Source organism: Terrapene carolina, unplaced genomic scaffold (assembly GCF_002925995.2).
Source record: "Terrapene carolina triunguis isolate 2854851 unplaced genomic scaffold, T_m_triunguis-2.0 Scaffold67, whole genome shotgun sequence".
NCBI lineage: Eukaryota > Metazoa > Chordata > Testudines > Emydidae > Terrapene > Terrapene triunguis.
The window spans coordinates 2,266,617-2,289,262 of record NW_020664418.1 but is presented as its reverse complement, the minus strand read 5'-3'; the positions used below and the strand labels follow the sequence as shown (position 1 = coordinate 2,289,262).

Here is a 22,646-nt window from a genome sequence, read left to right as displayed (position 1 = left end):
CCCGTTGTCTCGGGGCCCATTGTCGGCACTATAGGGCCACCCTTCCTCCCTTAACCCGCGGGGCGGTGTGGGGTGGGGGGGGGGGGGGGGGGGGGGGGGGGGGGGGGCAGGGTTCTCGGTAACACTTCATTTATGATTATCTCCCTGCTCCATAAAATAGCTTGACAGACAGCTGGACAGATAGCATATGGGCCTGTGGGTTAAGGGAGGAAGGGTGGCCTTATAGTGCAGACAATGGGCTGGGAGTCAGACAGCTCTGGTTCTTTTCCTGGCTCTGTTACAAACTAGCTCTGTGACCTCGTCCAAGTCACATAACCTCTCTGTGCCGAGGCTCCCATTAGTAAAGTGGATGTGAGAATATTCCCCTCCTTTCCGGTGGCACAGTGAGACTGGTGTTTCTAAGGCACTTGGAGAGCCTCCTCTAGAAGGTGCAAAAAAATTGCAAAGTATCATTAAGAGAAGAAGACAGTGAGTAACTGCCAGCGCTACCCAATATATTAACTTTGGCGACACTTGTGCACTTTGTCATACCAGTAAAGTCATTAACACTGAAGATAATCACACATTCAGAGCTGCTAAAGGTAGGATCACAGGCCCAGGTCTTCAAAGATCAATGGGAGTTAGGTGTTAAACACTTTTGAGACTCTTGACCATAGTGCTCTAGGAAGGGGCTCTCACTAACTGGGGACTGGGCACCTGGAAACCTGGATTCTATTCTCAACTCTGCCACTGACTTGCTGTCAGACCTTGGCCAATCACTTACCCCTCTCCTGGCCTCAGTTTCTCCATCTGTAAAATGGGGATAAGGATACTGCCTTCCTTTAAGGCACTTTGAGAGCTATGTGTGAAAAGCTGTGCATAAGAGCTAAGCCTGATTATTATTAATCACTCTGTTGTTACCTTCACCACTGTAGTGTCTGAGCACCTGCAATGTACGCTAAGCGCCTGTGACAACACGCAGGGATTCTGTCGTTCTGTGTTTTGGCCACACTTGTACAGCCAGCCAACAAAACCAGTTTGAATTGCACTGAGAGTCAGTGAAAGCCTAAGAATTCCCAGTGAGGAAGCAGCTCATGCTACACTGGAGTGTCCAGATTCCGGTGGGGTGCATCAGCCCAGGTTTCTTTCCTGACCCCAATTCAATGCTCCCCTAGCATTTTCTCACTGTCCATTCACACTGCTCTGCTCCCTTTCCCTCCTGCACCAGTGTCAATCTTTCAATTACTCCAGAACCTCTGATGTCCTTCTCTCTCTTCCCCCCCACCATGTGCTCCTGCCTGAGGCAGGGTGAGAATGCAGGGATTTAATTAGCTCCCAATGCCCCCGGGAGGGGAGCAAGCCAGCTTCCAAACTCTGTGTCCCACATCAAAGTCAGAGGGGGAGGTGTGAACACACCAGGGCTAAGCAGAGCCTACTGGGCAGCCATTCTCTGAGAGAACAAGACCTGTCCCACCCACTGCAAAGCCAGGGCCAGAGTTTATTCTCTGAATGGGAGGTTAATCAAGCAATTTCCTTCCCTCTTCCCTCATCCTGCCTTTGGCTCTCCTGATAGTCACCCATCCTCGGGGGGGGGGGGGGTGTTTTCAGGAGAAACCTTTGTGAATATAATGGAATGTCAATTAGGGGGTGATATTGTGTGGCATTTTTATACTAGTAAAAGTCTTTTCTACAAGACCTACATGCAGTTAGTCCAGAAAAGAGTGGGTTTGCTGGGTTAGCTTATTTCACTGTGGACCTAGTAGAAGCTGTGCTGGCAAAAGCACAATTGTGCCAGTAGAAGTTACACCTCCATTAGGAGGGTTTGCTGGTGTAGCTACCCTGGCAAACTTTTTCTATCTGGCTTTGGTTCTTCTGTGCCCTCCATATCTATCTACCGGTACTTATCTGGCCCCATCACTGCAGTGATCTGAGTGCCTCAGCATCATAATGTATTTCTCCTCACAACCCCCCCGATGAGGTAGGGACTATAGATGAGGCCTGAGTGAAGCAGCGATTGTGGGGAGCACAGAGGGGGGAGAACCCACTACAGCAGGGGCAGCCCAGTTTCTGATGCACTGACTCCTCACGCCACGTGACACTAGTGCCAGGATCCCTTTCTCTATCACAGTCAAGCTGTGTTCAGCCACACGCTGGGCTTGTTTTTAGTGTGGCAGGTTGACTCTAGGCTTGGAAACGTCAGCTAAAATCTCCCATTGGTGCTAACTCTGGGGCAGTTCCATGCTAGCAATGGTGGGAGCCCTACTGTAGACAGGGCTGCAAGCCTCTGTCCGTGTTTTAAGCCCTATGGATATACCTACACTGCAAAGAAAAATGCCCAGTGCCAAGTCTCAGAGCCTGGATCAATTGACTTGGGCTTGCGGGCTCAGGCTATGGGGTTAAAAATAGCTGTGCAGATATTCCGGTTTTGAGGGAGCATGAAGGGGAGGAAAATATCAGTGAATGTGGTGGGGTGGGGGACAGAAGAGTCATGCAAATTGTGACATGCATGAATGTGCTTGACATGTAGCAACCGTTGTGTGTGAGTCTGCCCGTGAGCATGTAGAAAATTAAATCCCATTCTTGGGTGAGCAGGATAGTGAAAATGTCTTATGTGATGTCACAGAAATGACACGCATGCCTGTCTAGCTCTCACCTTTGCCATCAGTGGCCAAGCTGAACCAGGGGATGCAATGGTGGGAAATTTAAGCAGAAACTTTCTATTGTACAGGAGGCCTGTGAAAGAGAAACTTTAAACGCATATAAAGGGTGATCTTGCCCACTCTAAGATCTACTTCTACAGGAAACCGTTGATGGCTAGATTGGCCGGCAGTTCAGGACAGGTGATTTGGTTTATTTTACATTTCAGACAAGTTGGAATGACCAGAACCATGGAATTGTGCATGTAGCTAATCTACGTAACCACTGGATCTTACCTTCTTCATCCTCAATCTCCCTCCCCACTCCCCAGCTTTTGTTTAGCATGTTCATCTTGTTTCACTCTAGGTTTAATTTCTTCCATGCAGGAGCCATGTCTGTCTGTGTACAAACATACAGCACCTAGCGCTATGGGACCCTGAGCCTGATGGAGGCTTTTGGGAGCTACCTCAATACAGGCAATATATAATAGTGATAACAGTGACCTGACAAAACAGTGCAACAGGGCATGAAAAATAGGGCTGTGGTTCAGTGATACTTCATAGACTTTATGCTCAGTGCATATTAACCAATGTCCTGTCATTCCTGCTACTGCGGCTGCCTAGGATCCCCACTGCATTCCCTGTTACTTCAAGGTCCCTGGGGCTGCTGTCCAGAACCAACAGAACATTTTCTGTTACTCTGAGGTTCCTGGACAGTGTCAGAGGTGGCAGATGAAGCTGGGAGGGGAGACTGGATGAAAAAAAAGCCAACAAAAGGGACTGCCAAGTTGAAAAGGACAAAAAATCCATTGGAATCAAATGTTCCAGCTTCTAAAAGAAGAGTATGAACAACGGGCCAAATTCTACTCTTGGTTATACCAGTGCAGATCTACAGTAACTCCACTAGCTTAATGGAGTTATTCTGGATTTACATCCATACAGCTGAGATCAGCATCTGGTATAAGTAGAAATGAAATGGGAGAGAGAGAAATCTCAGTCCTCGGAGATAGATTCTTCCACCCCACCTCCTAATAACCATATAACAAGACATCTTGACTTTGTATCATTCCACTAGGAAATTGCAACATCCCCCTGTTATGGCTTGAAGATGTGCTGATGTGCTATTGGCTTTGAAGATGCAGCAAGAGGCGATTAAACGCTCAATGGCCCTGTCAAAACTGGGACTGTCTTAAGAAATAGCAGGACAAGCAACCATGCCACATCCTCAGCTCTGGAAAGACGGCCCTGCCCTGGGGAGCTGATGTTTGCTTCTGCCAAACTTGGGCACTTTCCTCTTAAAAGGAGTTTTAGGAAAACAGAGATGCCAGCTGTGATAAATGAGACGGGGGATAGCTCCCTTTTGTGGACACCCAGCCAGCCAGTTGGCTATGGAATCCTTCTTGGTGGTTGTTCTCTGCTTGCTTTACCTGTAAAGGGTTAACAAAGTCCCCCAGGTAAAGGAAAGGGAGTTGGTACCTGACCAGAAGAGCCAATGGGAAGGCTAGAACTTTTTGAAATGGGGAAAAAAACTTCCCCTTTGTCTCTGTTGTGGTTCTCTGGGAAAGAGGGGAACAGGGAGCAGTTATGCTATGAGAAGCTTCAAGCCAGGTATGATCATAAATCATCAGATCATACCTAGAACTACTTATTTGGAACCCCCAATGTGTAAGTAGATCAGAAATGTTTAGAAAGACACGGTTAGGTTTATTTCTGTTTATTTCTTATGGCTAGTGGACTCGTCTATACTAACCCCAGATGCTTTTTGTTTTGTTTGTAACCTTTAAGCTGGACCTCAAGAAGGTTATTCTTGATGTTTAAATTTTGTAAGTGGGGTTTTTAAATCTAGCAAAAGCCTAAATTCCAGATGTATTTTCTTCCTTTTTGTTTTTAATAAAATTTACCTTTTTAAAAAACAGGATTAGGATTTTTGGTGTCCTAAGAGGTTTGTGCACATGTTAAATTAGCTGGTGGCAACAACTAATTTCCTTTGTTTTTCTTTCTCAGCTCTTCCCTGGAGGGAGGGTGAAACAGCTTGAGGGTACCCCACAGAAAGGAATTCCCAAGTGCGCCTTTCTGGTTTCAATGGGATTTTTTGCATTTGGGTGGTGGCAGCATCTACCCATCCGAGGTCAGAAAGAAACTGTAACCTTGGGAGTTTAATACAAGCCTGGAGTGGCCAGTATTAATTTTTAGAATCCTTGTGGGCCCCCACCTTCTGCACTCAAAGTGCCAGAGTGGGGAATCAGTGCTGCTTCCACCCTGCAACTCAGGTCAGAGTATTTATTCAGAACAGCAGGAACTGCTACTTTGCAGAATTTTTCTTTCTGCAGATACACCAAGCACAGGCCAGGACAGTCTTCCCAGCAGGCACTTGGCTGGATGCACCCTCCACTGACTAGTCCTGGAGCATGCATGTAGGGGAAGCTAAATCACTTTCTTCCCCATATTTTGTGTTTTTTGTAGTTTTTAAATATTCTCATCTTATTAGCGATGCAGAAAAGATTTCCCCATATCCTTCCCAAACCCCTGTGTAAACCACTGCACAGCCGGCCCAGGCTTGTCACTTCCTTCTGAAGAATCAAGTATTGGAGGCATTATACTCGACGCTCAAACTCTGATCCAATATGGCAAACCCTACATTGCTAAGGCTCAGACTTCACCCCCTTTCATCTTCTCCTGTACACAACTCCTGACCGTACAGCTACTCACTCCCGCTGAAGAAGGGAGCGAGGCTGAGGACCAAGTTAAAATGATCTGGGAGTTTTGCTTTAAAGAATGGAGCTGGCCCTTTGGAAGGAAGCTCGCTCTTTTTCTAATGCCAAAACCACTAACGGGTTAGGAAGCTCCTCCCTTCCCCGGCCAAGACACAGCCATGCATCTGACTACTTTGGAACAGCAGAGCTGGCACCAGACTCCTCACAACTCCAGCCAACAGGAGGAGAGGGGCAGGGAAAGGGGGTTCCAGCACGTCACTGGGGATCCCCTCAGACTGATCCCTGGACTTGCCACCTATTTGGTATCTATTTTCAGCAGGAATCCATGTCAGAAGAGAAGGGGCAATTTGCTATGTAAACACCGGGGCCTTCCCATACAATAAGACTCGGCACTTCTATGGGACCGTCCCTGTGAGGATCCCAAAGCACTTCAAACATTACTGAATGCAGCCTGAGACAGCTAAGTGTTGTTACCCCTGATCTACAAGTGTGGAAACTGAGGCACTGAGCGATCAAGAATCTGATCAGCCTCTTCTTGGCATGCAACTCTGCATCCAAACTAACCGAGGGATACCAGTGCCAGTGTGCGTAGGACAGATGGATGCCTAATTGCTTGAATCTGTGGATTCAAAATAGACTGTTTTAAAACAATGACTGAAGTGCTATTACGCTATTACCGATGTGCCTGAGGTTACCCACAAAATCTGGAGCAGGGCCCGAGCTAGAGGCCAGATCTCCTGACTCCCAACCTGTTCCTTTACCACAACTGTCCTCCTTCAATAGCCCCCTGGGGGAATGAGAGGGGATCTGTCTCCATAATATCCAGCCACAGAGGGATGGAGAGACCTGCCTCCATATCCCAGGCTTGGCGGGGAAAATTTCCTCCCCTGATATCCCATCATGGGAGAGAGAACCAGCTTCTCCTCTACCTAGCTAGAGTACTCAGATGGCCCCCTAGCATCAGAGCACCGCACAATCTGTAGTGTATTTATCCTCACAGCACCCCTGGCAGGTAGGACACGGCTATTATCCCCATTGGGAAGCTGAGGCACAAAGCAGATAAGGGACTTGCCCAGGGTCACACAGGCAGCCTGTAGCAGAGCAAGAAATTGAACCCAGGTCTCTTATGCCCGAGGCTAGCGCCCTAGCCACTGAACCATTCTTCTCAGCATAATCCATCTTGGGGAGGGCAGAGAGGGGCTCATGGGTATGTGCCACAAATCCCATCCCCAATCTGATGGCAGGGAAAGGCAGAGGCCTCTTTTCATCCTTGCTTTGATTTGGAGGCAGGGATGTGGATGGGGGGAGGCCAATAAACCAGGAAGTTTCTGTCTAGTGTCATTCCCCCTCCTCCAACTTCACATGTCAGGAAGACTGCAATAGGCTTCTGCAGATGATATAATCAACCCATTTCACAACACAGAACAGACCAGTCATGGCACCACTAGGCATGGAAAGGCCTGTACGTGTGAAGGCCAAAGGGATCATTTATGGTCATCTAGTCTGACCTCCTTCAGAACACAGATTTGTTGACTCCAGCACCACATGGCATTGTGAGAAAACTGATCAAACTCTGACTAAGCTAATGGGCCCTGAGACCAAATTCCTTTGGAAATCTTTCCTGCATCACTAACAAACAATCCATAACTCAACAGCGTCCATCCAACAGCACATCTTCATTACAGAGCAAAAGAAGGTGAGGACGTAACATTTGGGCATAAGCCAAGCAGCAATGATGGATGGATAATGGGGGAGACGACCGGAGCCCTTGTCTATTCATTGCCAGATTTTTTAACATTTGCTCTTTGGTTATTTTGTTTTTTATCTGTAACGTTTTTGTAGAGCAAGTGTCATTTTGGGGACAGTGGCAGCTGGACTCCCCTGGAAAACACTTCCAACCTTAACTCTTTCTAAATGAAGGTTTTGTTTGAATGTATGACTTTCTTTCCTCTGCAAATGCATTGCTTCGTTACCGCCCCAATGCAATGCTGGAGACCTTTAACATGCCAGCAAAATGCTGTGTATAATTGGAGGCAGGGGGGGTAACACCCAAAACCCCCAAACATTACCAGCCTGCTAAATCTCCTAGAGTCAGGCACCCTGAACCAAGATGCCTGTCTCACTGTGTCCTTCTGTGTCCCGCCCGCACAATGCACTAGTGTAACTACCCTGGTGCAAACCCCTAATGCAGACAACTGCTCCACCACTACAAAACAAGGCTTGCAGCAGTGTGATTTCCCCTGGTACGTTGCTTACTAGCAGTAGATTAGGTGATTCCTTCAGTGCAATAAGGCTGATGTAGTTATAACACCATTGCAAATTTTCCTAATGCAGACAAGACCCAGCCTCTCTAACTCCTTCTCTCCTAATTCACTGGGCCCCTTGTCAGGTTCTCCCTGGTACTGCTGCCCTAACTGAAATGTGCAGATGGTCACTGGCTTCTCTGTCAAGAGCATTAGTTTAACCCGTCTGGTGGCTTCCTTCCCTTTACAGGCACAGTCCAGACTTGCAGCGCTGCTGGGATCAAACAGCAAAAACACAGTGGAAGAGAAAGAACAGGATAATGCTGACTGTACGAAATACTCCTGGCAGGGCCAGCAGACATAGCAAAGCAGCTAGCTGGTCTGCGACTGAACCCTTGATTTATAGCAGGGCGCTGCTTCACCCAACGCCTCCCAAGGGACAATGGCTGATCTGAGCGAGAGATGCATTATTGTGAGTGTGAGCAATCCACACCTGCTCAGCAGCCTCCCCCCCCTCCCCACACACACACCTCTAGTCAACACAATCAGTCTCCCCCACCAGAGGCCAAGCACTCATTTCCCCAGCCTACAAACTCCCTTTAATCGCCCCCACTTAATAAGTCTTAAACACCCTGCTGAGTGTTGTGGCCAGCACACACTGGATCGTCTGGCACCTTGGGCAGGGACTTCAATCCCCTTGGGGCTAATCCAGCAGCAGCCCAGACTCAGTACTCCCCAGTCCAATGCCAGCATCCGCTATTTCAGAGCTCAGAATGAGGAGAGGAAAGCTGCAGGGAGGGAGAGAGAGAGAGAGGCCCAACTGATCTCCCATCCCAAGCTCTGCCAGGAGGGGCAGGATGCTGCAGCTGCTCCTCTTCTGTCCAGTGTGCACTGGGAACTGTCCAGCAAAAGAGCACATGAGATCAGTGCTGAATCCTGATCTGAGGACACTGGAAAGCACCACCAGCTGCTCTTCCTCTCCCTCCAAGCTGCTAGGAGAGCTAGATCCTCTTGGCAGAGGACAATGCACGGAGGACAACCCAGCTCACTCCATCTCCTACCCATCAGCAGAGAACCCCAGTGGTAACTCAGTGCTGGCCTGGCGGAGGGCAGTGCAAAGTGGGCTCTTGGTGTTTACAGACTCCTTGCTCTCGGTGCAATGGGCTGTCATTCATTTCGTCCCTTCCTACAAACTAACAAGGCTGCTGCCATTGCACACGCTGCTCATCTGTGTGCGTATGCCACTGCGTCTGGTCTGCCTGCAGGGCGAGTTACACCACACCAGCTGTCCTGGGGACGGGGGAGCTCTCTGGGGAAAGGAGCCATAGCACAGGAAGGAAGCTCCTGTTTCTTCTATACCTTTCATTGCCTCTGAGCTCTTATGTCCTGCCCTGCTCTGATTTTGGACACTCCCTGGCCCCGATTCCAGGTTCAGTTCAACCTATTCCCAGACTAAGGGGAACCTACTTAAAAAATAACAAAGAACCAATGAAGCTGGAGCTTTCCAAATGTGCCTGGCCCTGTCTCATGGAGAGACTTCCTTTCCAGCACACCCAGTTATCCCAAAGATAGAGAGCCCACCCTGTTATCCTATGGAGACTCCAGAATATATACATTTAGCCCATCCTGTTCTCCTGTGCAGAGAGACCCTAATACACACTGCTCCCCCATTATGCCATGGGGAGAGAGCCCAACCCAGATACATAGCGCACCCTGTTATCCTATGTGCAGAGAGTCCAAACAACACACCCAGCTCCCGTTTTCTCAGTGGAGAGAGACTACCACACATGACTCGTCTGTTTATGGGTACGTCTACACTTACTTCCTGGTTCGGCGGCAGGCAATCAATCTTCTGGGATCGATCCCGGAAGTGCTCGCCGTCGACGCCGGTACCCCAGTTCGGCGAGAGGAGTACGCGGCATCGACGGGGGAGCCTGCCTGCCACGTCTGGACCCGCGGTAAGTTCGGACTAAGGTACTTCAAATTCAACTATGTTATTAACGTAGCTGAATTTGCGTACCTTAGTCCGAAGTGGGGGGTTAGTGTGGACCAGGCCTATGACACACCAGCATTCCTCCACTACACCACCAAAAGACCCCAATGCAGAGAGGTCACCCTACAAGGCCTTGGAGACCCTCCCTACATCTCACCGTATTATGCTTCAGTTATTTATTACATTCGGAATTGCTTCTAATAGCAAATTCCTGTACAGGATTCATTTGTTCCCAGATGAGATTATCAAAATTTAAATTTAACTCTCCCAAATGTATCTTGCATGAGCACACGTGAACATGAGCAGCCAGGAGGAGACTGCTTTAAATCAATGAGTGAATGGAGAGGAAGAACAGTCTTGTGCGTAAGGCACTGGCTGGCAACTCAAGAACTGTGTCTTCAAATCCCTGAGTGACTTTGAGCAAGTTACTTAACCTCTCAGTACTTCAGCTCGCCCTCTGTAAAACAGAGATGACAATCATTCCTTTCTCCTAGCAGGAGCTGTCTTTTCTCTTTAGACTAGGGGTCGGCAACCTTTCAGAAGTGGTGTGCCGAGTCTTCATTTATTCACTCTAATTTAAGGTTTCATGTGCCAGTAATACATTTTAACATTTTTAGAAGGTCTCTTTCTATAAGTCTATAATATATAACTAAACTATTGTTGTATGTAAGGTAAATAAGGTTTTTTAAATGTTTAAGAAGCTTTATTTAAAATTAAATTAAAATGCAGAGCCCCCCGGACCGGTAGCCAGGACCCGGGCAGTGTGAGTGCCACTGAAAATGAGCTTGCGTGCCGCCTTCGGCACGCAATGCCATAGGTTGCCTACCCCTGCTTTAGATGTAAGCTTTCGGGGACAGGGCTGTCTCTTGCTCTTTGTTTGCACAGTATCTATCACTATGAGGCCCCAATCTCAGTAAGGACCTACCATAATAATACTTAAAAAAAACCAAACTTGCTAATATTTGCAAGCCAGAACCCACCAGCAAACACATTAGTGTGCATTCTACTGCAAAGACACCTTCATGATTCCACAATTGCATCACCTGCTGGCAGAGTGGATTGATTTAAATCAAGGCAATTTAAGTCAGCCATTTAAATCACCAAGTGGAAAGCCTCCATTTAAGTTATTAATCAACTTTTCCATTTGTGCTTCAGGTAATTTTCTAAAGAAAGGTACTTTCTCATTGGTTGATATAACCATTAAACTATGTTGATTTACAGCTAAATAGAGCCTTTACATGAGATTTTGTACATCTTTTTGCAACCTATGAGGGTACACAATAACTATATGCATTTAAGCAATTATATAGGGTAATATTTTCAGATTCTTATTAATTGTACATTGTTAGTGTGTTAGAAAATGGTGAATGATATATTGCTTATTTACTGACTAGTTAACTTTTTGCTCAAGATTAGTGTCAGTCTGCATTAGGATAGTAATTGGAATTTAATTAAACACACAAAACAGCATATCAGCTGTAGTTGTGTTAAACAAAACAAGCCCTTAATACATTACATGATATATTGTGCTGTGTTTATAAAGCTTGACCTCAAAAGTTGGAATCAGGGGGGACAATCTCTCTTTATAATGAAAAGCAGCCTTTAATGCAAAGTTTTTGATAGTGATTCATGGATTCAGCATAGTTATTTTAATGTTTTAAGGGATTTTAAAATGTGTGGGCCTTAACATATTTTGTATTAAATTCAGATTTAATTTTAATCAGGTTTATTTTTAAAGGAAAAATATTATAATTTAAATAACAAAATCAAAAAAATCCAATTGAAATTAAAAAATATTTTTTTAAATCAGATTTTTTTAAAAAAATCTCTGTTTTTCAAACCCCCTCCCCGCCTGCTGGTACACAATACCAGTGCAAAACCAGACCTCTGCTCTCCAGCCCATAGGTGCAAACAGCATCATCCCTGAGCCACGTCTCTATGGCTCTGCATCGCAATGAAGATGGGGTCCACATGTTCACAAAGCAGCCTAACGTGGTGATATAATCCAGGAGTGTGACCCACTTGGAAAAATCTCTGCCAAGGAGAAAGAGAGGCAAGAAGGAGGAATCCATAGTGAACAGTCAAAACCCTGATCTGCTGCTGAGATGATGCTGCATCTGGGAGGAGCTGAGCACCCTCATCTCCCATTGACTCTGATGGGAATGCCCCTGCTTACACCAGGCTAAACTCAGCCTATGGAGAGTAAAATCAGAGGCCTGTTAAACCCCATGTCTATGATAAAAATGTATCCCCCAATTCTGCTAGCATTTACACCAGTGTAAATCAACCTCTGCTCTACTGAAGTCATCCTGCTGTCAGACAGGAGTGAGACCAGGATCAGGTCCCTGGCTTGTAATTGGTTTTGGCAGCCTTTGGGATGGAATTAGCTCCTACCAATGTTTCTCCATCTGCAGCACACCATCCTGGAGCGTCTGGGCCATTTTCAGTCATTCCCGGCGCAATAGGCAGACACGCCACTCGTATTACGACAAACCCTTTTGGCAGTAACCCCGGGAGATTCCATTCCCAAGGCTCAGTTTCCACAGCACTCCAAAATAAAGAGGCACATCAAAAAAACGGATCCGCTAGCGAAAGCTGAAAGAATAAACACAAGCACTAGGAACCAACAACGATTAATAATGGGCCCCAGCGGGTGCGACGCAGCCCCACTGATTTCAATGGAGCTGTGCCCATCTACCCCAGCTGAGGGTCTGGCCTGAACTCTCACTATTAGTGACAGAAACGTAAAAGCCCAGACTGTGGCTGATCCTTATGCTGGCATGTAAGGGGGGTCACAATGAGCCACCCACTCATTCTGTCCTCAACCCAGCAGCCAGCTACAAGTGCACTGTGCTAGGGTTCCCGTTAGCAGCAACTGGGCTGTGGCCAGGGCCTGACCTTGGACCTTGCGCAGATAAATGTTTCTTGCCCATCTCTCTCATTTTATTGGCTTTCTGAGTCATGCTGAGTAAATATTTTCTCTCCCCTACAGAGGAGCAGATGCTTCTGCGACTCACCCAGTCGAAGGGCTAAGGGAGAGAGGCAGGACTGGGGCTGGACGGCTTGGTGCCAAAACATTTGCTTCAGTTTTGGTTGCTGCTTCTGCCTGTTACTTGTGTCAAGCAATGAGCCAATGCTTGCAGACTAATGTATCAATGTTGCAGAGGCCCCACATGAATGGAAATCATTATCACCATCCCATAGACAGAGACCACACACACACCACCCAGAACTCACCCCAGGACACCAGTGAAAGAGATCTGGGGACTGTGGTATCTGCGGGCCTCACCTGCCTATTGCAGATCACGGCAGCTACAATCTGCTCCATTTGATACCTATTCAGCGTGACCCGCAGACTACTGGCAAGTTACCAGGGAGGCCCATGGTGGGGAGAAAATTTAGGGCAGCCCCTTCCCCAGTTAACATGTCCAATGGAGACTCTGGAGGTTACGCACAGTAGAAAGGACCTGAGTGTGATCTCACTTATACCAATATACACTGTGAGTAGCACCACCAGCTCGAGCAAGTGCTTTTACTCCGCCAGCAGACAGGCTCTGCAGCTGCCCTCAGTGAGAGCTGAGTCAGCACCTCTGAGGGCTGTGAGAGCCCATCATTAACTCTTTATCAGGAACAAGCCACCAATGGATTCTCAAAAGTGCCATTAGGAGGCCTGAATTCCCACTACAGTTCCAGCTGGATATTTTCCTTGACTTGCTGTCCTAAACTGCCGTGTGGTGTTGCTGCACACTGTTAAACAGGTGCCACAATCCACCCTAGAGGTGGCTGCATTTTAGCGGTAAGTGACATGATTTCCCCTGCTGGTTTATTTTTTGGAGCCTTGATAGGATTTAAGATTTAAAAGGAGGTATTACATTTTTACACTAGAAATCAGTGTGATTTTAATAATCAAGTAACTATTCCATTAACACCTAAACACGTTGCCTCTTAAAACATTTTATAAACACTAACTATGGATATCCTTACTCTGCATGTCTTAAGGGAGAGAATTTATGGGGCCAGATTTTCAGCTTGGCCTTAAATGGAACTTCTGTTTTACAACCACAGTTATGGGAGTATAAATAACTGCAAGATCAATGTGTATCATTTAGATGTCTAACCGTATGTCCACACTAGAGCTGGAAGGTGTAAAATTCCCACTTAAGGAGATATATCTGCACTAGCCCAGTCCAAGTTAGCATGCTAAAAATAAAAGTGTAGCCATAGAGGTGTGAGTGGCCCAAGTGGCTAGCTGCCCTGAGTACCTCTGATCTCGGATAGGACTGTACTCCGGGCAGCTAGCCCCATCCTGCTGCTCGTGCCACCGCAGCTATGTTCTATGGGCTTGTCTACACTGCAGCTGGAAGCCAGTGTGCTAAAAATAACAGAGTAGCCTAGGGGAGCCTGGGTGGCGGCTCATGCTAGCCAACTGAGTATGTACCCAGAGGGTCTAAGCAGGCTGGTACTCAGGTAGCTAGCCTGAGCCACCGCCCATGCTATCCCAGCTACATTGGTATTTTTAGCACACTAGCTCAAGCAACTGGGGTGCAACATGGTGCTTAGTTGTCTGAATGGACAGCACGGTGCCCACAGACTGCAGTGGGCGATTGTTAATCAAGACTAATTGAATTAGTGAAATCAGCCCAGACTCTCAGAACTCCGAGATGGAAAAGGACTGTCAGATCACCATCCATTCTACGCACCAGGATTGTTCCCCACAGGGCAGTTTCTACTGTTTTTATATAGTGACAAAAATGAGAGTACAGTGCAGATAAAATGGATCTTTTTTCTCTTGGGGCAATGGGAAAATAAAGCTTCATTCCCGGGGATTTTCACAGGCCCCCTTTTCCAGCAGCTCTCCGGGGAAACACTTTCCCTTATTTGGAATTAGTTTGGAAATGGAAAGTCTGGTCTCCCCTCCTTTGCTTGCCTGGCACACCCCCGGGGATTAGTTCCAAGGATCAGTGAGGGATGAGCTTGTTTGCAAGCTGCCCTTCGCTCCAGCGGAGAGCTAAGATTGTCTGGAGAGGAGGGAGCAGGTATGTGCTCTGTTACAGCGCAGTCACGCCCAATGCCCTCCGACATGAAGATGCTCAATGACAATCAGCAAGAACGCATCCAGTGGCATTGGCGAGGAGCTGGGGACCCTTTCCAGAAACCTCAGTCACAAGGATGTGGGAATCAGAGCAAGGTGGTGGTGGGGAATTCATATTAAACAAGAAATTGCAGATTAACAAATAGATTCAGAAAGAGCCCATCTCCCAAAGTCCAACTGTACTTGACAGGTGTGGGCACCATCCTGTCACCAGCAAACCCTAGTGCCAGGCATCCCCCTTCCCTGGCACCCAGTCACAGGCCTCGATGCCACATGGCCCCTCACTCCAGCACCCAGTCATGGGCCATGTGGCACCTGACCCCAGCAACCCAGTTAGAAAAAGCAGCTCTCTATAGGCACCACTAGATCTGGTTAAACTATTCATTTAAAATAATATTGATTATTATTTCAACCCCGATTTCAGTTACAGAGCCCTGCCAAAGGGATCCTGACTCTGGGGGCTGTCTATATTATTCACAAGCATTTTCAACAACTGACTTTCAACCTCTGTGTTATTTACCAGCTGTTAACTTTGACCATTCAGGATTAATTATCCACTATTTAGAAGAGATGATTGGTCACCTAGGCCACATGGTATTGATTCTGCACACTGATTGGATGAATGAAGGTTTTTAAAAAGAGGAAAATAACAGGTGGCACAGGTGGGAATTTGGTTCTGATGTTGAAGGGAGAGGGAAGGTGTACCCTGGGGAGTGGGCTAGCAGCAGGTGAGGGGCAGAGAAGGGATATTGGGGTCTGTAATGCGAGGGATAGGCGGTGTCCTCATGTGGAAATGATTTAGATGTGAGAGCCTGGATGGAGGGGCAGCAGCGTTAGAAAGATAATTAAAAAATAAGGAACGACATATAAATCATCCAAGCCTGCATATGAAGACTGCTGAGCTTATGCTCCTTCTGCTTGGTTTAGATTGGAGACCTACAGTGAATGTTGCACTTATTCATTAGGCTTAATCTGGCTCATTATTCAGTGCTGACAAGATCAATGTATGGAGTTTGTCAGAGTACAGCACCCGTTTTCTGGTTTGAAACAGCAGCTGGGCAAGGCGGTTACATTAGGAGCACAGAGGGGGGAGCAGGGACTGTGAAGTAGGTAAGACTGGCTCCAGCCAAAAGTCCCATCCTGCCCTGCCATGCTCCTCTAGCTGTCCATTGCTCATCCCTGGCACAACGCCCCCCAGTGGCTCCACAAATCTTCTGGAAAAATTCCAGTTCCCAAGTGAGATGCAGCTGGGAATCAGAAAATAGTTGAGGGTAAAGGTAAAACCATAGATGGGTGTCAACTACTGGAGTATGCCCCATTAATAGGATATGTCTAGTACCAGAACATGCAGGGTGCTGTCTAGTGACTAGTCCATATAATGAGAGAGTCCTTTCTCTCTTGCTCCCATTGAAACACATGGTGAGAAATCTGCAGATTCTGAACTCTTCTTTGTAGCAGGGGCTCCCCTTACGTGGTGATCCCTCTAACACGGGGGTCCAGCCTATTTCACCCACAAGTGCCCTTCACTGCAGAACCGGCCCCTCTGCCCTCCCAACCCCTTTTTGGCTCTGCTTCCTGTGCATGTTTAGCCCAGCGTCAGCTGTGGAATGTTTCTGTCCCCAACCTACGAGCAGAATGTGCCAAGACCAAACTCAGCTCCGGCCACGGATAAATCATTCCATGTGTTGCCGGGATAAAAACACAACTGAGAAAAATGTAAAATGAAAGGAAAAACTCCACACACCCAGCGGTGGGACCAAGGTCTGGTTTGACATAAGGTGGCAATGCAGATAACAGTTAAACCAAACAAACGGGCGCTGGCCAAGGAGCTGTATGCCTGGGACACCATCGACAGCATGGCTAGAAGAAAAGCTGGCGAGGTGCTCCAACAGTACCCTGAGGAGGACCAGAAAGAGACAGAGCTAATGGCATTTCCAGCACACCCATGGGAGAGGGTTAATGGAATGATCAGTGTACACAGGGGAGGTTGCTAATGGCACATGCACAGTATGATGCGCTATATGTCAATGGTGCTAATGAGGTTACTGATGTTTCCTTATGTGCTCTGTCCCTCTGGCCCATTTTTAATTTAAATATCAGAAATCAATACAAAATATTTATATATACAAATATACACACCAATTTTTTTGCTCTTGGATTTGGTCACATTCTGCTGATTCTCAGAGTAGAGTGGGTCTGGAGGCATCTGCTGTTCACTCCACAAAGCATACATGTATGGATGCACACACTGTAATACAGGGAGAACATCCAAGAGAGCCTTCCCTGGAACAGGCATTCACAGCATTGGACACTACAGTGCATTGTTGCAGACTAACGAGACAGTATTACGCAAGCTGTGTGAAACCACAGTGGCACTACTCAGGCTGGGTCTACACTACAGCGGGGGTCCGACCTAAGATACGCAACTTCAGCTACGTGAATACCGTAGCTGAAGTTGCGTATTTTAGGTCGGCTTACCTGGCGGTGAGGACGCGGGAAAGTCGACCGCTGCCGCGCTGCCGCCGACTCCGCTGCCGCCTCTTGCCGAGGTGGATTTCCGGAGTCGACGGCAGAGCAATCAGGGATCGATTTTACCGCGTCTTCACTAGACGCGGTAAGTCGATCCCCGATAGACCGATTGCTACCCGCCGGATCGGCGGGTAGTGAAGACATGCCCTAAGATATAAGTACAGGTAACTCTAAACAGAACTTCATGGTTTAAACTACATAGGCCAGATCCTGATCTCAGTTACACCAGAAGAAGACATAAGCAACTGCATTAAATGAGTAGAATTACTCCCAATTTACACTTGTGTCCTTCAGAATCTGGCCTAATTTCTCAGAATTTGGCTTACATAAATTTCAGTCTTGACATGGTGGTGGGAGGAGGGGAGAAAGTCTTCCATAAAGAGACCAGATTTCCTATGTTATCAAAAACAATGGAGAGAAATCCATAGAGGCCCAAACCTGAACAAAGACAGTCACATATGCAGGGAGAGCTGCCAATGAATGGTTGCTTAAAAGCATTCCAGTTATCATTAGGAAGCTGTTTTGCAGAGTTTTTAGTACCACAGGGAGAGAAAAGAACTGAAACTAGCAAGATCACAATGGCCATCATGATTTTAACCCTGAGATTCTGCCAACTCCAGCTTTGCTCACTGGACCCCCGGGGTAAAGACACCACACAGAAGGGGCAGGTTGGGATGATTTAGATGCACATACTGAAAAACTGATTCTATTTCAGGGAGTGACCTAGTCTGCTGCATTGACTGACAAGCTCTTCACTCCAATGCTTACTTATGTGATTTCTCCCACTAACAACACTCCAAGCCCAACAGTAGCTAAAGAAGACACCTGGAGCCACTGTTCTTCCAGGAGCAGAAAGCTGGGATAGCGCGGCTGTCCCGACACTAAACCATTTAGTAACGTCTAATGGTGCCCAACTTGTTGCTTTACACGACCTTAATCCTGGCCCAGCCGTCCTAAACCCCTTCACACATTCCTGCCGCATTGTTCCACTCTGTCACGTGCTCTCAGGACTATCACTTGGTATGCAGAGGGCTTTATTACTGCTGATCCAATCCCGACTGCCAGGGCTGTGGGATTCTCACAGTTCTGCTGCAGAACTCCTATTGTTTTTGCCCCCATTGCGTCCCGTCCGGGAACAAAGTAATCTGGTTTCCATAACGTTCCTTGTTGCCTTTTCATAACATGCCGGGCACAGATGTTTAAAATAGACTGGATGAATAGTTAATATGTTATTAATAGATGACAGCTCTTGGCTGGCTTTGAAAGATAGCTCACGTATGGTATGGGGCGGCATATGACAACGGGTCCAGAAATCTATTTCACTCTGACATGGAGTCAATCTAATGTTTCTCCTTGGTTAATCGCAAGACATTTAACTCCCCTTGTGTCACATGGCTGCGTATTGTGCTTGAGTGCTGGCCAAGTCTGTGAGACTTAGAATAGATTTGATAGATGGACTCACATTTTTACCATCGTGGGCAAGACAGAATATGGAAAACGCTCTAGTGCCCTGTGCAGAACTTGGGGAAAGGTGAGAGGAGAATGAGGTGCTGAACAAACCCTGAGTACTACCAGCTGCTTGGCGAACGTAGTAATACTAAGCTTTCCTAGGATGTAGAACACAGTCCCTGCTCCAAAAGCTGCACTGCTCTCAGGCCCTGGCATCAACATTCCAAGAGCTGTACTCACTCAAAGCCTGGATTCCCTGATGCCTGTGAACCCCTGCCCTGACACCCGTGACCCCTCGGGTCCCAGAACCCGAGCCCCCTGCCCTGACACCCGTGTCCCCTCGGGTCCCAGAACCCGAGCCCCCTGCCCTGAGACCCGTGTCCCCTCGGGTCCCAGAACCCGAGCCCCCTGCCTTGACACCCGTGTCCCCTCGGGACCCAGAACCTGAGCCCCCTGTTCTGACACCTGTGTCCCCTTGGGTCCCAGAATCCCTGCCTCGAAGCCTGTATCGCCATAAGCTGTGAAACCTGCATCCCCCTGAGGCCCCAGTATTCCCTGCACCAAGGCCTGTGTCCTCTCAGGCCTGTCTCTGGGACTCACACATCTCTTAGGCCCTGGACCTACTTCATGCCTTGTAAAACCCAGCTCTGTGCCCAGCACTAAACCTGGACTCCTCTCAGTATGTGGGGCTCACATCCCCACCCTCCCTTGGGCCCATGCTCAGAAACCTCCCCTTCACCCCTTAAGTTGTGCTTGAGAATCTGTATTCTCCTCAGGCCATAGTACCCTGCTCCAACCCCCACCCAAACCTTGGTCTCTGGGACCTCCACACAGAGCTGGGCTGTTCAACAGAAGCATAAAAGCACATCAGCTCCCTCTGTTTTATAAAGGGAATATTGCAGAAAAAAGGCAGTCCTTAAAGTTACCTTTGCGCTTGCATTCAACACTTATGTGGAGCCCCTGTCCCTGCGTCCCTGGCCCCTCTTGCCTATCCCAAGAACGCAAACAGACATGCAGGCTGTGTGTGAGGGAGTGGGGCTAAAGCAACAACCCAGAGTCGGCCTCCACCCATCACAGGTACACAGGCCTGGTCCCCCCAGAGTCGGACAAACTAAAGGTTGTGATTTTGGAATGATGTCGTTGGACTGGTGCAGCTTTGTGCATGGACACTCAGGCCAGTTTAAACCCGGCTTAAAGCAGTTTAGTTTGCACTGCTAAATTCAGACCTTGGCCACTGATGCTGGCATAGCTACATCAGTCAGAGGTGTGAAAACACCCATCCCCCAGGGTGACACAGCTACCCCAAAAAGTGTAGTTGCAGCTGTGCCAGCAGAAGAGTGCATCTATTGGCAGAGCTAATGTCCTTCAGGGAGGTGGTGTTCCTTCCCTTGCAGAAGCATTCCTTCTGTCGGCATAGGCTGTGCCTACACAAGGGGGCTATGTGGCCATAGGCATGTAGGGCAGACAGAGCCCTTGTCCACACTAGAAAAGTATTGCTGGCATAGCTATATCCACACAGCTAGATCACAACAAACCCTTCGAGCAGTTCAGATTGGCATACAAGCACTTCTACCGGGATAGCATACAGGAGTGCCCTGACAGACAGTGATTCCTGCCAAAGCACTTCTTGTGCTGTTAGACATGCATCTACACTAGAGTTTATACCAGCACAGCTATGTTGGTAAAATAAAAGTCACTCCTCCCCACCCAACCAACATAGCGATGCTGGTACAAGCTTAAGCCAGGCCTTGCAGGCACACAATAACCTGAGGCCATGTCTACACTACAATAGCACAGCTAGGGCGCCGGAGTTATGGTGCTGCAGCATAGACACTTCCTACAGCGACAGAAGGAGCTTTTCTGTCACTGTGGGAACTCCACTTTCCTGAGCGATGGCAGCTGCATTGGCAAAACCATTCTTCCGCTGAGCTAGCTGCATCTACACCCAGGTCATGTCGGCAGAGCTACAACACTATGGATTTTCTCACCCCTGAGTGATGTAGCTATGTCTACCTAACTTTTAAGTGTAGCCCAGGCCTGGTATAATGAGTTTTAAACGACTGTAAGAGAGAACGCACATGGAAGTTGCACTAGCTTAACTGCTCTGATTTAACTTAGCAGTGCAACTTCTGGGGCTAGACAAGCCTGAAGGGTTTCCTAACAAAATCTGCCCTGGGAGGAGAGGGCCTCCTCTGCATGTAACTTGGCATATTTCATTCGTTAGCAGCCACCCTGTGTCTCCCACTGGGACTTCCTCACTCAACCCATTCCACCTGTCACTGCCACAGGGCCAGAAGCTGCAGGCTACACTGGAATGGGCTCTGGCCACCCCACTCTGCAAGCTATCGGCCAAGAAGAAAGATGCCTCTGTCCCATCTCCCCAGGGTGCGTGCCATGGGGATTGGGGGCGGGGGGCAGATATCGGATCAGGCAAACATATAAAGAAACAAGGGCTTCAATAGCCTCCCACCAAACGTTTCCTCCCAATTTACATCCCATCCCCTGATCAGCTGACTTTTAGTCTCTCTCTCACATACACCTTCCTTTTTTACTCTGCCAACTGAAACGCCCAGATCTCTGCCTTGCCCGTCCCCGCGGCCCAGCTGCAGCGGGCTGTATCCGAGAAGCCACCTGCCCGAAGGCCTTTCCCTGGCCTATCCGGGGCAAGGGGGAAGGCGCAGAGATCAGCAGCAGCATGGGACGGGAAGAGCCCGCCGGTCGAAAGGCCTCTCCCAGCACCTGCCTCCCGCAGCTAGGACCCCGCCGCCGGGCTCTGCACTTTCAAAGGAACCGAAAATAAAACAAGCGGCCGAGCGCTGGGGAGCCTGCGGCTCGCCACGGAGCGGGCGCGGCTAAAGGCGAAGCTGGGGCCGGGGGAGAGGCAGAGAGGCCAGCGCCCCGGGCCCTTCCCCATCCCGGCTCAGAGCCAGCTCCCATACCGCAGCCCGGGAACTGCCAGGGGCTCCTGGAGCCGGGGCTCCCCGCCCTCACCCCCGGGGCAGCGGGCCGCTGGAAGTCCCAGTGCGTCGCGGCTACTGCTCGCACGGGGCAGGGGGCAGGGACCGGCCAGCCAGGAGCTGTGTAGAAGGCCGGGGTCTCCCTCGCCAGGCAGACTCTGCTCGGGGTGCCGCACCCCCCCCCCCGGAATGCGGGGCTCTAGACCTGCCCATCTGTCAGGGTCCCGCCGGAGGTGCCCCGTGTCCAGCCCCTGGCGGCTCTCCAGCGGGTCTGCATCCGGCAGAACCGGACACCGTCTCCGGCTGCGGCCCAGTTCTCCGGACCGAGCCCCGGAGCTCGCTGCCCCCCGATTCTCGCTTTCCCAAGCTGGGCGGAAAGCGGAGCCTGTCACACGATCCCCAGCTCCAGGGAAGCAGCGCCTGGGAAACCGCCGGCTGCTAGAGCCCCGGCGCGTTAGCAAAGGAGCGGGGCGGGTGCAGACTGGTGAAAAGTTCCATCTCTGCTGCGCTTGCGGAACGGGGCCGCGAACGGATCCCACAGGAAACCCAGGCAGGGGGAGCCCAGGAGAACAAGGGAGCAGAAAAGCATCGAGGGCAAAGGAAAAGCGCATTGAGCTGGGTTTAACTGGGAAAGGGCGGAATTAGCAGGGGGTGCGCGCCCCAAGATCACTAGTAAGCGAAAGAAAAGGGCCCCCTCCCCCAAACAAGCGTCGAAGCATTGGGAAAGGACAGGAGACAGGACACAACCTCCCCCCAGCCCCAGTGATAAGATCTCTCCCCTCTCCTTAGAATGAGAAACACTGTCATAGACTCGTAGGGCTGGAAAGCAACTTACTGGGAGCCCGGCAGGTAGACGGTTCCTGGTAATGCGCGGTTCCCAGCAGTGATGCAGCCGAAGGGGTGTAATTCCAGACGCCAAAGCCCTTTTACACAGACGCGGGGGTAAGATTTTTGTTTATTTATCTCGGGGGGGGGGAGTAAAGCAAAGCCAAGCCCCCGCACGATGTGATCTGCAGCAGCCCCTCGCCTGGTCCTCGAGTCCCTTGGCCGCTTC

The 22,646-nt window shown here is 49.0% G+C and overlaps 1 protein-coding gene across 3 annotated transcripts in view; it reads right to left on the bottom strand.

Annotated features, from left to right (window-relative positions):
- Window positions 1-22,587, bottom strand: part of NTN3 (netrin 3) — a 100,532-nt gene extending 77,945 nt beyond the window's left edge. For all 3 annotated transcript variants that reach the window (XR_002908056.3, XR_002908055.3, XM_024198903.3), the window contains exon 1: window positions 22,428-22,587. The gene's annotated coding sequence lies outside the window, so the exon portion shown is untranslated. The remainder of the gene's footprint in view (window positions 1-22,427) is intronic.
- Window positions 22,588-22,646: the final 59 nt, after the last annotated feature.